Genomic DNA, 12,579 nt, shown 5'->3' with positions numbered 1-12,579 from the left:
GAAGGGCAGCTGAAGTTCCCCAACCATATCGCAGCCACCACCCTGCGACCAGACATTATCCTAGTGTCTGAGTTTACTAAGCAAGTGGTGCTGCTAGAGCTGACAGTCCCATGGGAAGATAGCTTGGAGGAGGCCTTTGAAAGGGAGCTCTCCAAGTACGCAGGACTGGTCAGCAACTGTCAGCAGGCTGGATGGAGAGCGAGGTGTCTCCCAGTGGAGGTTGGTTGTAGGGGATTCATAGCCCGTTCTTTAGTTAGAGCCTTCAGCATTTTTGGCATCGAGGGAGAGAGGAAGAGGAGAGCCATTCGCAGTACCACCGATGCGGCAGAGAGGGCCTCAAGATGGCTGTGGCTCAAAAGAGGGGAGCCATGGAGTCATAAGTAGCTAGCCATCTGGACACAAGCTGGGGTCTGATCAGCCCCAGCTGGGTCACCTGGAGGAGGTTGTATGATGTTGAAAGACCCGAAACACCCAATGGTTCCAGGAGCATCACTGAAGATGTGTCCGGAAGCATCAATAGATGTATGTACACAGATACAGAGAAATGTTGCTGCCTGCAACTTCCCCTTCAAGGTGTGCAGTACAACATCATGATTTGGATGTATATTGCAATTATTTCACCTTTGCTGAATCTAAATTCTGGAAGTCCCTCCCCAGTAACTCAATATCTTTTCCAAAGGGACAGTGGGGACAGTGACAGTTTAAGAGGGCAGCTTATTATTATTTTCATAGGGACAATTAGTATTGAGTAACAAATACTAGCCTTGCTAAAACCAACCAGATTTCAAAACAAAATTAACAAAATTTTCATGAACCGTTGAGTGCCAGGAAGTCCCAGCTCCCTTGTCTAAATCTAAGTCAAATATGGAGACTAGTTGGTCTGTCAAAAGTAGAATGAGAGCGAAAGTTATCTTTAGATATGGATGAATCACAATACTGCATGACATAGAATGCTCATTTGAAATTGTAAAAAGTAAGGATAGCGACAGAAAGGTGTCAACATAAATGTCAAAAAAAAGTTTCAACTTAACATTTTCACACATTTGACACTATTAAACAGTGAGAGGCATCTACAATTAAGATAAATTTTATTTTAGAGCATGTGTGATTATTTGTTTCTAGATTTGGCCATTGCAACTAATCCTGGAAAGTAATCAATCATGTCGAAGCATTACCCATGAAGATTCATGAGTAGCAAATATTGAACATTAAAAGAAATAGGAAATCGGCATTGGGGCAAGAGCAAAAACATAATTACAATATTATTAGTGGGACTTGTGGAAGGAGTTAATCTGCCTTTTATACATATTTTTAATATGTCAAAACTATAACAAATAGAGTAGATGAGGAATCCTTGCTTTGTTTTATCCCATAATTCTCTCATGATGCTGGAAATCCAGAGTACAAGCACAAAATGATGGAAGAGTTCAGCAGGTCAAGAAGCATCCATGTAGAAGAATATACAGTCAACATTTTAAGCTGAGACCCTTCATCAGGACTGTAAGTCACCGGTTCTCACAATGTCTTGAATATCAACATCAGAAACAGCACTCTAATCCTTCCATTGCAAAATAACTGATTGGTGTGTTTATATTTGAATCACTCTTTTGATGCTTCATGTATGTGTTCATTGTTTCATTGAATTGAAGTTGCACCTCACTGTGTTGTGATTTTGTTCATATTCACCTGGACTAAAAAAGCACTATTCATTAAGATCCCAAGACCTGAGTACCTTGAGAATTAGAGTGAAACCAGGCCACATTTTAAGCAACAAACTTCCATTCAACTCTAATTAAGGTTATTCACTTTTTCTTTAACAGTCAACAGAAAACTTATCAAAACAGAAATGATTTTGACATGTTGTACTTGTAAACAGAGCTATACATTACAAATATTACAGGAAAGAAGACTGGTTGGCTAACAGGAAGCAATGAGTGGGAATAAAGGAGTTCTTTTCAGGTTGGTTGCTGTTGACTAATGGTGTTCCACGGGTTCAGTGATGGGACTGCTTCTTTACACTCTATTCACTGTTTTCACTCCAGTCTTTTCACTGAGCAGTGGATGTAGTGTATATGGATTTCAGTAAAGCACTTGATAAGGTTCTTCATGCAAAGCTCCTTCAGAAAGTAAGGAGGCATGTGATGCAAGGAGACCTTGTTTTGTGGATCCAGAATTGGCTAACCCACAGAAGGCAAAGGGTGGTTGTAGATGGTTTGTATTCTACATCGAGGTCAGTAATGCAGGGATCCGTTCTGGGACCTCTCCTCTTTGTGACTTTTATAAATGATCTGGATGAAGAAGTAGAAGGGTGGGTTAGTAAGTTTTCTGATGACACGAAGGAATGAGGGTGTTGTGGATAGTCTGGATGGTTGTCAGAGGTTACAGTGGTACATTGATAGGATGCAGAAATGGGCTGAGAAATGGCAGATGGACTTCAACCCAGATAAGTGTGAAGTGGTTCATTTTGGTAGGTCAAATTTGAAGACACAACATAATATTAATGGTAAGACTCTTGACAGTGTGGAGGATCTGAGAGATCTTGGGGCCCACATCCATAGGACACTCAAAGCTGCTGCGCAGGTTGACAGTGTTGTTAAAAAGGCGTATGTCATGTTGGCATTCTCAACCGTGGGATTGAGTTCAAGAGCAGTGAGGTAATATTACAGCTATATAAGACCTTGGTCAGACCCCACTTGGAGTATTGTACTCAGTTCTGGTCACCTCACTACAGAAAGGATATGGATATTATAGAGATAGTGCAGGGGAGATTTACAAGGATGTTGCTGGATTGGAGGGCAAAACTTATGAGAACAGGTTGAGTGAACTTGACGTTTTCTACTTGTAGCGATGGAGGATGAGAGGGGACCTGATAGAGGTGTATAAGATGATGAGGGGCATTAATTGTGTGGATAGCTAGAGGCTTTTTCCAGGGCTGAAATGGCTAACACAAGGGGACATAGTTTTAAGGTGCTTGGAAATAGGTACAAAGGAATGTTAGGGGTAAGTTTTGCACACAGAGATTGGTGGGTGCGTGGAATGCACTGTCGGCAGTGGTGATGGAAGCGGACACAATAGGGGTCTTTTAAGAGCCTCTTAGATAGGTACATGGAGCTGAGAAAAATAGAGGGCTATGCACTAGGGAAATCTAGGCAATTTCTTGTCATGGTCCGGATCGGGGGTCCCTTTAAATTTAGCTTGTTTATGTTACGGTCTAGACCGTTGATTCCCTGCTTTCCCATGTCCCTCGACTTTGGTGATTAGAGGCAATTAACACTCGGCTGAACCGGGAGTTTATAGTCTCCGGCTTTCAGCCGTTCGGTGTGGGAGCATTTGCAAAGTCACCAAGGTACGGCGTGCCAATGTCATCTGGCCGGAGCAAGCCTAGTCTCCACCTGAAGCGAGTGCCAGTAACTCACCTTTCCGCACCGGAGCAACCTTGTCAAGTTACCTTGCCCAAGCAAGCCTGCAAAGTTTCCCCACTGAGGTGGGTCCGTCAGTTAACCCGCCGGAGGGAATCAAGAACCGCTGTCTTCTGTTCCTGGGCCGAGTCGAGAGCTCGCCACTACCCGGAGGTTCCAAGTCAAGTCCTGGCCCTGGCGGCGTTCAAGTACCATGTCAAGTCCTGGCCCTGGTGGCGTGCAAGTACCATGTCAAGTCCTGGTCCTGGCGGCGTTCAAGTGCCATGTCAGGTCCGGGCCCTAGAGGCGTTCAAGTACCATGCAAGTCCTGTCCCTGGCGGCATTCAAATACCATGTCAAGTCCTGTCCCTGGCGGCATTCAAGTACCATGTCAAGTCCTGCCCTGGTGGCTTCCCAGTTCTGAGTCATGTCCTGGCCCTGGCGGTCTGTGATTCCTGTCCTACCCCCTTGTCTGAAACCCTTCTCTGCCCCTCTCACCTCTAGCCCTCGTCTGCAGCCCCGTCTGCACTTCGGTCTAGTTCCATCACCGGAGCTAGATAGGTACTGTCTGGTGTTCATTTGTGTTCATCTTGTCTTGTCTTGTCTTCGCCTCCGCGGGGTAAGTCAGGCCGTCTTGCCGTTGCCCCATGTAGCGTCATGAGTTCTGGCTCTATGTCCTGTACCCAAGGAGGGGTCCCGGCTCTCTGTTCTAGGTGTGAGTCCCGGCCCTATGTCCTGTACCCAAGGAGGGGTCCCGGCTCTCTGTTCTGTGTATGTGTCCATGGTTCCATGTTCCTGCTGTCCCGAGACCGAGGCTCTGTGTTCCCATGTTCCTCCTCTCCCTAGCCCATGTCATGTCCATGCCTGGTTCTAGGGTCTGAGCCCAAAGCAAGACCCAGGTACTGGGAACTTGCCCAGTCTCTGGCTCGGAGTCCATACCCTAGCCTCTTCATGTCTCCTCTAGTTCTGGGAGCCGATTCCGAGTCCAAGCCCAGACCCTTGGTCCCAGCCTAGTCGTGGCCTGAGTCCTTGTCCAGTTTGCTATTTCCTGCTCCTGCCTTGCTTTCTTGGTATCGAACAATAAACTAAATCTAAGTAACCTCACAAGATGTGTCTTGCATTTGGGTCCACCATTGCTCCCAAAGCCCAGCCATTGTGACAGAATGCTCCCGCCAAACATGGATCCAGCAGACACAAACTGTTTTTCCAAAGTCTTGTCAGCCTGAAAGTCAAGGTGTTGTTCTGTTTTGCCTGCCGGCCAAATCCCGCCCACCCACCCGGGTCATCGATAATACAGGCAAATCTGCTGGTTGCCTGGAGGCTCTCATTGGGAGGGGTATACTGTCATGGTCCAGATCGGGGTCCCTTTAAATTTAGCTCGTTTATGTTACGATCCAGACCGTTGATTCCCTGTTTTCTCGTGTCCCTCGACTTTAGTGATTAGAGGCAATTAACACTCGGCTGAACCGGGAGTTTATAGTCTCCGGCTTTCAGCCGTTCAGTGCGGGAGGTTTGCAAAGTCACCAAGGTACGGCATGGTAATGTCATCTGGCCGGAGCAAGCCTAGTCTCCGCCTGAAGCGAGTGCCGGTAATTCGCCTTTCCTCACTGGAACAATCTTGTCAAGTCACCTTGCCAGAGCGAGCCTGCAAAGTTACCCCACTGAGGTGGGTCCATCAGTTAACCCACCAGTGGGAATCAAGAACCGCTGTCTTTTGTTCCCGGGCCGAGTCGAGAGCTCGCCACTACCTGGAAGTTCCATGTCAAGTCCTGGCCCTGGCGGCATTCAAGTACCATGTCAGGTCCTGGTCCTGGCGGCTTCCCAGTTCTGAGTCATGTCTGACCCTGGCGGTCTGCGATTCCTGTCCTACCCACTTGTCTGAAACACTTCTCTGCCCCTCTCGCCTCTAGCCCTCGTCTGCAGCCCCCGCCTACACGTCAGTCTAGTTCCATCACCAGAGCTAGATAGATACTGTCTGGTGTCCATTCGTGTTGGTCTTGTTTTGTCTTGCCTTCGCCTCCGTGGGATAAGTCAGGCCGTCTTACCGTTGCTCCTCGGGAGGTCATGTCTTGTCTTGTCCTGTCCTCGCCTCCACGGGGTAAGTCAGGCCATCTTGCCATTGCCCCGCAGGGAGTCATGTCTTGTCTTGTCCTGTCCTCGCCTCTGTGGGGTAAGTCAGGCCGTCTAATTGTTGCCCCGCGGGGAGTCATGTCTTGTCATCTCTTGTCCTTGCCACCGTGAGGTAGGTCAGCCCGTCTTGACGTTACCCCCCCGTAGGGTCATGAGTCCCTGACCTATGTCCTGTACCCAAGGAGGGGTCCCGGCTCTCTGTTCTGTATGCGAGTCCCGGCCCTATGTCCTGTACCCAAGGTGGGGTCCCGGCTCTCTGTTGTGTGTGTGAGTCCCGGCCCTATGTCCTGTACTCAAGGAGGGGTCCCGACTCTGTGCTCTGTGTATGTGTCCATGGTTCCATGTACCTGCTGACCCGAGACCGAGGCTCTGTGTTCCCATGTTCCTCCTCTCCCTAGCCCATATCATGTCCATGCCTGGTTCTGGGGTCCGAGCCCGGAGCAAGACCCAGGTACTGGGAACTTGCCCAGTCTCTGGCTTGGAGTTCATGCCCCAGCCTCTTCATGTCTCCTATAGTTCTGGGAGCCGATTCCGAGTCCAAGCCCAGACCCTTGATCCCAGCCTAGTTGTGGTCCTGAGTCCTTGTCCAGTTCGCTATTTCTTGCTCCTGCCTTGCTCTCCTGGTATCGAGCAATAAACTAAATCTAAGTAACCTCACAAGATGTGTCTTGCATTTGGGTCCACCATTGCTCCCAAAGCCCCGCCATTGTGACAGAACGCTCCCACCAAACATGGATCCAGCAGACACAAACTGTTTTTCCAAACTCTTGTCAGTCTGAAAGTTAAGGTGTTGATCTGTTTTGCCCGCCGGCCAAATCCCCCACACCCACCCGGGTCATCGATAATACAGGCAAATCTGCTGGTCGCCTGGAGGCTCCCATTGGGAGAGGGGTACTGTCATGGTCTGGATCGGGGTCCCTTTAAATTTAGCTCGTTTATGTTACGATCCGGACCGTTGATACCCTGTTTTCTTGTGTCCCTCGACTTTAGTGATTAGAGGCAATTAACACTCGGCTGAATCGGTAGTTTATATTCTCCGGCGTTCAGCCGTTTGGTGCGGGAGCGTTTGCAAAGTCACCAAGGTACAGCGTGCCAATGTCATCTGGCCGGAGCAAGCCTAGTCTCCGCCTAAAGTGAGTGCCGGTAATTCGCCTTTCCTCATCGGAGCAACCCTATCCAGTTACCTTACCAAAGCGAGCCTGCAAAGTTTCCCCACTGAGGTGGGTCCATCAGTTAACCCACCCGAGGGAATCAGGAACCGTTGTCTTCTGTTCCTGGGCCGAGTCGAGAGCTCGCCACTACCTGGAGGTTCCAAGTCAAGTCCTGGCCCTGGCGGCGTTCAAGTACCATGTCAAGTCCTGGCCCTGGCGGCTTCCCAGTTCTGAGTCATGTCCTGGCCCTGGCAGTCTGTGATTCCTGTCCTACTCCCTTGTCTGAAACCCTTCTCTGCCCCTCTCACCTCTAGCCCTCGTCTGCAGCCCCCACCTGCACTTCAGTCTAGTTCCATCACCGGAGCTAGATAGGTACTGTCTGGTGTCCATTCATGTTTGTCTTGTCTTGTCTTGTCCTCGCCTCCGTGGGGTCAGTCAGGCTGTTTTGCCGTTACCCCGCGAAGGGTCATGAGTCCCTGCCCTATGTCCTGTACCCAAGGAGGGGTCCCGACTCTGTGTTCTGTGTATGTGTCGATGGTTCCATGTACCTGCTCTCCCGAGACCGAGGCTCTGTGTTCCCATGTTCCTCCTCTCCCTAGCCCATCTCATGTCCATGCCTGGTTCTGGGGTCCGAGCCCGAGGCAAGACTCAGGTATTGGGTCCTTGCCCATTCTCTGGCTCAGAGTCCATGCCCTAGCCTCTTCATGTTTCCTCTAGTTCTGGGAGCCAGTTCCGAGTCCAAGCCCAGACCCTTGGTCCCAGCCTAGTTATAGTCCTGAGTCCTTGTCCAGTTCGCTATTTCCTGCTCCTGCCTTGCTCTCCTGGTACCGAACAATAAACTAAATCTAAGTAATCTCACAAGATGTGTCTTGCGTTTGGGTCCACCCTTGCTCCCGAAGCCCCGCCATTGTGACGTCTCTAGAGTAGGTTACATGGTCGGCATAACATTGTCATATGCTGTAGATTTCTTTGTTCCATGTTCTGTATGTCAATAACTTGGATGATGGAATTGTTGGTTTTGTGGCCAGCTTTGTGGATGACACACATATAAGTTGAGGGGCAGGTAGTGTTGAGGAAGCAGGGATCTGCTGAAGAACTTGGACAGATCTTGGACAACGGACAAAGATGTAGCAGGTGCGATACAGTGTATGGTCATGCACTTTGGTAGAAAGAATAAAGACGACGGCAACACTCTAAATGGAGAGACAATTCAAAAATCTGACGTGCAAAGGACTTGGGAGTCCTTGTGCATTCTTCCCTAAAGGTAACTTGCAGGTTATGTCAGTGTTGAGGAAGGCAAATACAAAGCTAGCATTTTGGGAGAACTAGAATATAAGAGCAAGGATGTACCCTGAGACTTTATAAGGCATTGGTATGACCACACAAACTATTATGAGCAGTTTTGGGTCTTTATCAAAGAAAAAATGTGCTGGTATTGGAGAAGGTCCAGAGGAGGTTTAAGAGAATGATTCCAGGAATGAAGGGGTCAACGTATGAGGAATGTTTGATAGCTCTGGGCTTGTACTCACTGGAGATCAGAAGGATGATAAAATATTGAAAGGTCGATATAGAATGCAAGTGTGTTGGATGTTTCCTATAGAGGGCGAGTCTAGAACCAAAGGGGACGGCCTCCGAATAGGGCGATGTCCATTTAGAACAGAGATGAGGAGGAATTTCTTTAGCCAACAGGTAGTAAATCTGTGGAATTCATTGCCACAGACATTCGTGGAGGCCAAGTCTTTGGATATATTTAAAGCAGAGGTTGTTGGGTTATTGATTAGTCTGGGCATCAAAGGTTATGGAGAGAAGACAGAAGAATGGGATGGATAGACGACAGAAGAATGAGGGTGAGGGAGTTAATACATCAGCTATAACGGAATGGTGGAGCAAACTTGATTTGCTGAATGGCCTAATTCTACTCTTATGTCTTATGGCTTTAATTGTATAGCATAGGTATAATAAAACACAAGTGAAATCCTTAGGCAGAGGGACACCTGCATGCTTTGATTTTTTTTTAATTACTATTCAATTTTAACATGATGATTTATAATGGAGCATTGACACCCAAGCAGCTGATGGAGAATAATCACATTCAGACCTGTTCATTGAAGTAGAACGTTCTCTTTCAATAATTCTAGCAAAAAAAATTATTTAATCCAATATAACATCAACTTTAACTTATCACATCCTAATCAGAAAATTAAGTACATAATTGCATGAATTAGAAGAAAAAATCTGGCTGCTGCAGGTGTTAGTACTTTAGTTTTTTTTAATTAAAATACTTCACACTTTAATTAAAATATAGAGGTAAACAATAGCAGAATGCTTTAAACAACATTCTCAATGCATGAGTGTAAATGAATTCTCACTTGTTCTACCTGGCAATACACTTCAATGCTGTCTAATTAATTAGATGTAGCAATGGGTCAGTTCTTCTCCACTAATTTACCATGCATTCAAAAGAGGAATGGATTATGGAGTGGTACACTATCTCATACATGCTCTGCATCCTGATAAAAGAAGATGGAAGTTTTTGCTTGGGTACGCTTGTGTGCCTAGTCATAGTTTTATATGCTGTAGAGGTATGGATTCATGTGAAGAAAAATTGGTGTACAAATCCATGGGAACAGGAACATTGAATAGTTTTCTAATAATTATCACACCTTGTCTAAAAGACAGAATAGAAACATCTTTCTTTCCAAATTTTTATTGGATATATGGGACACAGCTGTGCCATGCTGGCACTAACCTAAGCTTGATAAAGAAAAAAAATTGTCACATACACCTTTTATAGCTTTGCCAGGATTTCTGGAGAGAAATAAAATATAATTGTCTATTGATCATTAACGTTGAAATATCAGGGAACCGAAGTGTTATGGAAATGTCCAGTAGGAAGTTCCTCATGTAGAAATCAAATTCAAGCATCTTCTGTTATTATGAGGTGGTTTCTGGCAATAATCAATGTTGTTCAATGTTATTCACCCAGTGTGAAGCACAATCAACCATTTCATTGAAGTTACCTGTCTCATGTTAAAATTTGGTTTGTCAACTCAGAAATGTAGCAGTAATTGGCAGCTTGCTTCTAGTTCCTTTGATAAAAAGAGATAAGTCATTGATTGGCTGTGATTGATAACTTTGTAGGTAAACTCATCCATCCATGACATAAGATGAAAAGACTTGCAAATGAGGTGTCTCCTTTTCCTCTAGCATTATTTCTGTCAAAGTGACATAGCATTATAGTAAGAGACAATTTAGAAATTATGTTCACTAGTTTTGAAAATGTAGCGTAATTTAAGATAACTTATCAAACATCGCATATCAAAGCCTTCAGTTATAATGGCTGTTACAATGAGATTTTTATTTAAATATGGATGACTTTGAATTCACTGTATTACTGATTTTAGAGAATTGAAAACAAGACTAAGTTAATAATTATATACAAATAATCTTAATCTATTTTAAGATAGAAAACATTAGTCAAATATTTCTATTTGTAGGAAAACATAATGAATTTCCTTGATATTGTTGTTATGCTTCAAGACAGATCATTCGTATTATTCAGACTTCATCTAATTTCTTCTTTTGATCATATTCTTTAAAAGTTAACTGTAAATATTTCAGAAATAATATCAGGCTCCCTTTTAAAACATTATTTACATCCAACAGTTGTTGGCTAGACTCATTTGTCATTGGCTTATAAGAGTTTAAATAGCAACGTGTTCATGTGTCCTTTTCTCATTAACTTCATTGCTTTTGATTCTGATATAAGGTGTCAGTTAAATTTTCTTCTTATTCTATGACAGCTATCTGCTCCCAGCTATCCCATCACTTCCTGTAAACCTGTTGCTAAATCATATGCTGCATCTTCTCAGGTTAAGGACAGCTTCCAGTAATTATTAGCAACACAAGCAAAATGCTGGAGGAATTCCACAGGCCAAGCAGAATCGAGATGTTGACTGTCTATTCATTTTCATAGATGCTGCTTGACCTGCTGAGTTGCTCCAGTATTTTTTGTGCATTTCTTAGATTTCCATCATCTGCAGAATTTCTCGTGTTTATGACTTTCTCCAGAAATTATTTTCTCAGACCTATATTTCATGTTCTTCAATTAAACTGAACTGAACTTTTGTCCTTGGTTAGTAGTAGGGTTGTCAAGAATGTACAAAACTCGCATGAGTAAGTAACCTAGTATAAAATTAATGGATATATTCATAAGTTAGTTCATCTAGAATCTTGAAGTACATCTCACACGATGATTTGATTTTACCCCCATGTTTAGAAAGTGCACAGGCTTAATTGGAGCTTTATCCTTGAAGAGTAGTAACCCAGCATTTTAAATTCCTGAATGGGATTGCTACAATTCTAGTATTTAATGCCCACCCCTAAATGCCCTTTAAGTTAGCTACCTCCATTAAGTTGCTACTTTTCTGATGTGTCAGTATTCAGTGTCTTTTGTTAACCATGAGGGGTGGGTCAAACATTCCAGCAGCTCATACAGAAAGTGGTCCAACCTCCCATTTTTCTGCAATATACCTCCGAAAAATACAGAGTAATTTTATTCTCTAATAGTCTATTTATATACTGCATGCTTTCATACTTCATAAAGATGCACCACAAAAATATACACTAGTTCATAAAGCAATTCCATTCTCCTACTAAGCTTGGAGACACAGTCACTGCAGATGCTGGAACCTAGAGCTAAAGAAAACAAATCTACTCAAGTAACTCTGTGTTCAAGCAGCATCTATAAACGCAAAGGGATTTTCACAATTTTCAGTTGAGACTCAGTATCAGAATTTATGAGCTGAGTTCTTCCAGCAGATTGTTTTTAATCGTTCTATGTTCTCCCATAACCCATTCTTTCTGCATTCACACAAGTTTTCCCCCCAAGATTCTATCATTTACTAATACATTTGGGCTGATTTAGAGCATCTAATTAACCCATGCAATTTGCTCTAGGCATTTGACAAGACTGCACATGATCAATCAGATTAAAACATTAAATCCATAGCTTGGTGATAGAGGCTTCTTTTCTAATTGGAAAGTTATGACAAGTGTACTGTAGGGATCAGTGCCAGGACTCGTTGTTTGTGATATATCTTAATAACTTGGATGTAAATGAAGGAGAAATGATTAGCAATTGGTATTGTGGAAAACAAAGTTGTCTGAGACTATGAAACACACACAAAATGCTGGAGTAACTCGGTAGGCCAGAAAACATCCATGGAAAAGAGCAAACAGTCGACATTTTGGTCCGAGGCCATTCAGCAGGACTGGACAAAGAAAAGGCTGAGGAGTCAGAGTTAGAAGGTGGGGGGAGGGGCGGAAGAAACATGAAGTGATACGTGAAACTGAAAGGGGGAGGTGGTGAAGTAAAGAGCCAGAGAGTTGATTGCTGAAAGAGATACAAGGCTAGAGATGGAGGAATCTAATAGGAGAGGGCAGAAGGACATGGAAGAAAGTAAAAGGAGGAGGAACAGCTTAGGGAGGCGATGGGCAGGCTTTTGCTCTTTTCCATGGATGCTGCCTGGCCTGCTGAGTCCCTCCAGCATTTTGTGTGTGATACTTGGATTTCCAGCATCTGCAGGTTTTCTATTGTTTGTCTGAGACTACAGCAGGATATACTATACATCAGATAGGTAAAGCATTAGCAGATGAAATTTAATCCCTGCAAGTGAGAGATGATGCATTAACTTCTAAGGAAGCTAATGAGGGATTAGGGCATATAAATGATGTAGCAGCTCACTAAGGGATGTTGATCAACACTGAAACCTTATTTCCCAGAAAATAGCAACATGGGTCAATAGGATGGTGAAGAAGGCTTATGGCATTCTTACCTTCACAGGTCAGTGCGTGTAATATAAATAGAAGAATGCTATCTTGCTACTTTGCAAAACATT

This window comes from Mobula birostris, chromosome 14 (genome assembly GCF_030028105.1).
Source record: "Mobula birostris isolate sMobBir1 chromosome 14, sMobBir1.hap1, whole genome shotgun sequence".
Classification (NCBI taxonomy): Eukaryota; Metazoa; Chordata; class Chondrichthyes; order Myliobatiformes; family Myliobatidae; genus Mobula; species Mobula birostris.
The sequence above is the reverse complement of the archived record's forward strand: the minus strand, read 5'-3'. Positions refer to the sequence as shown.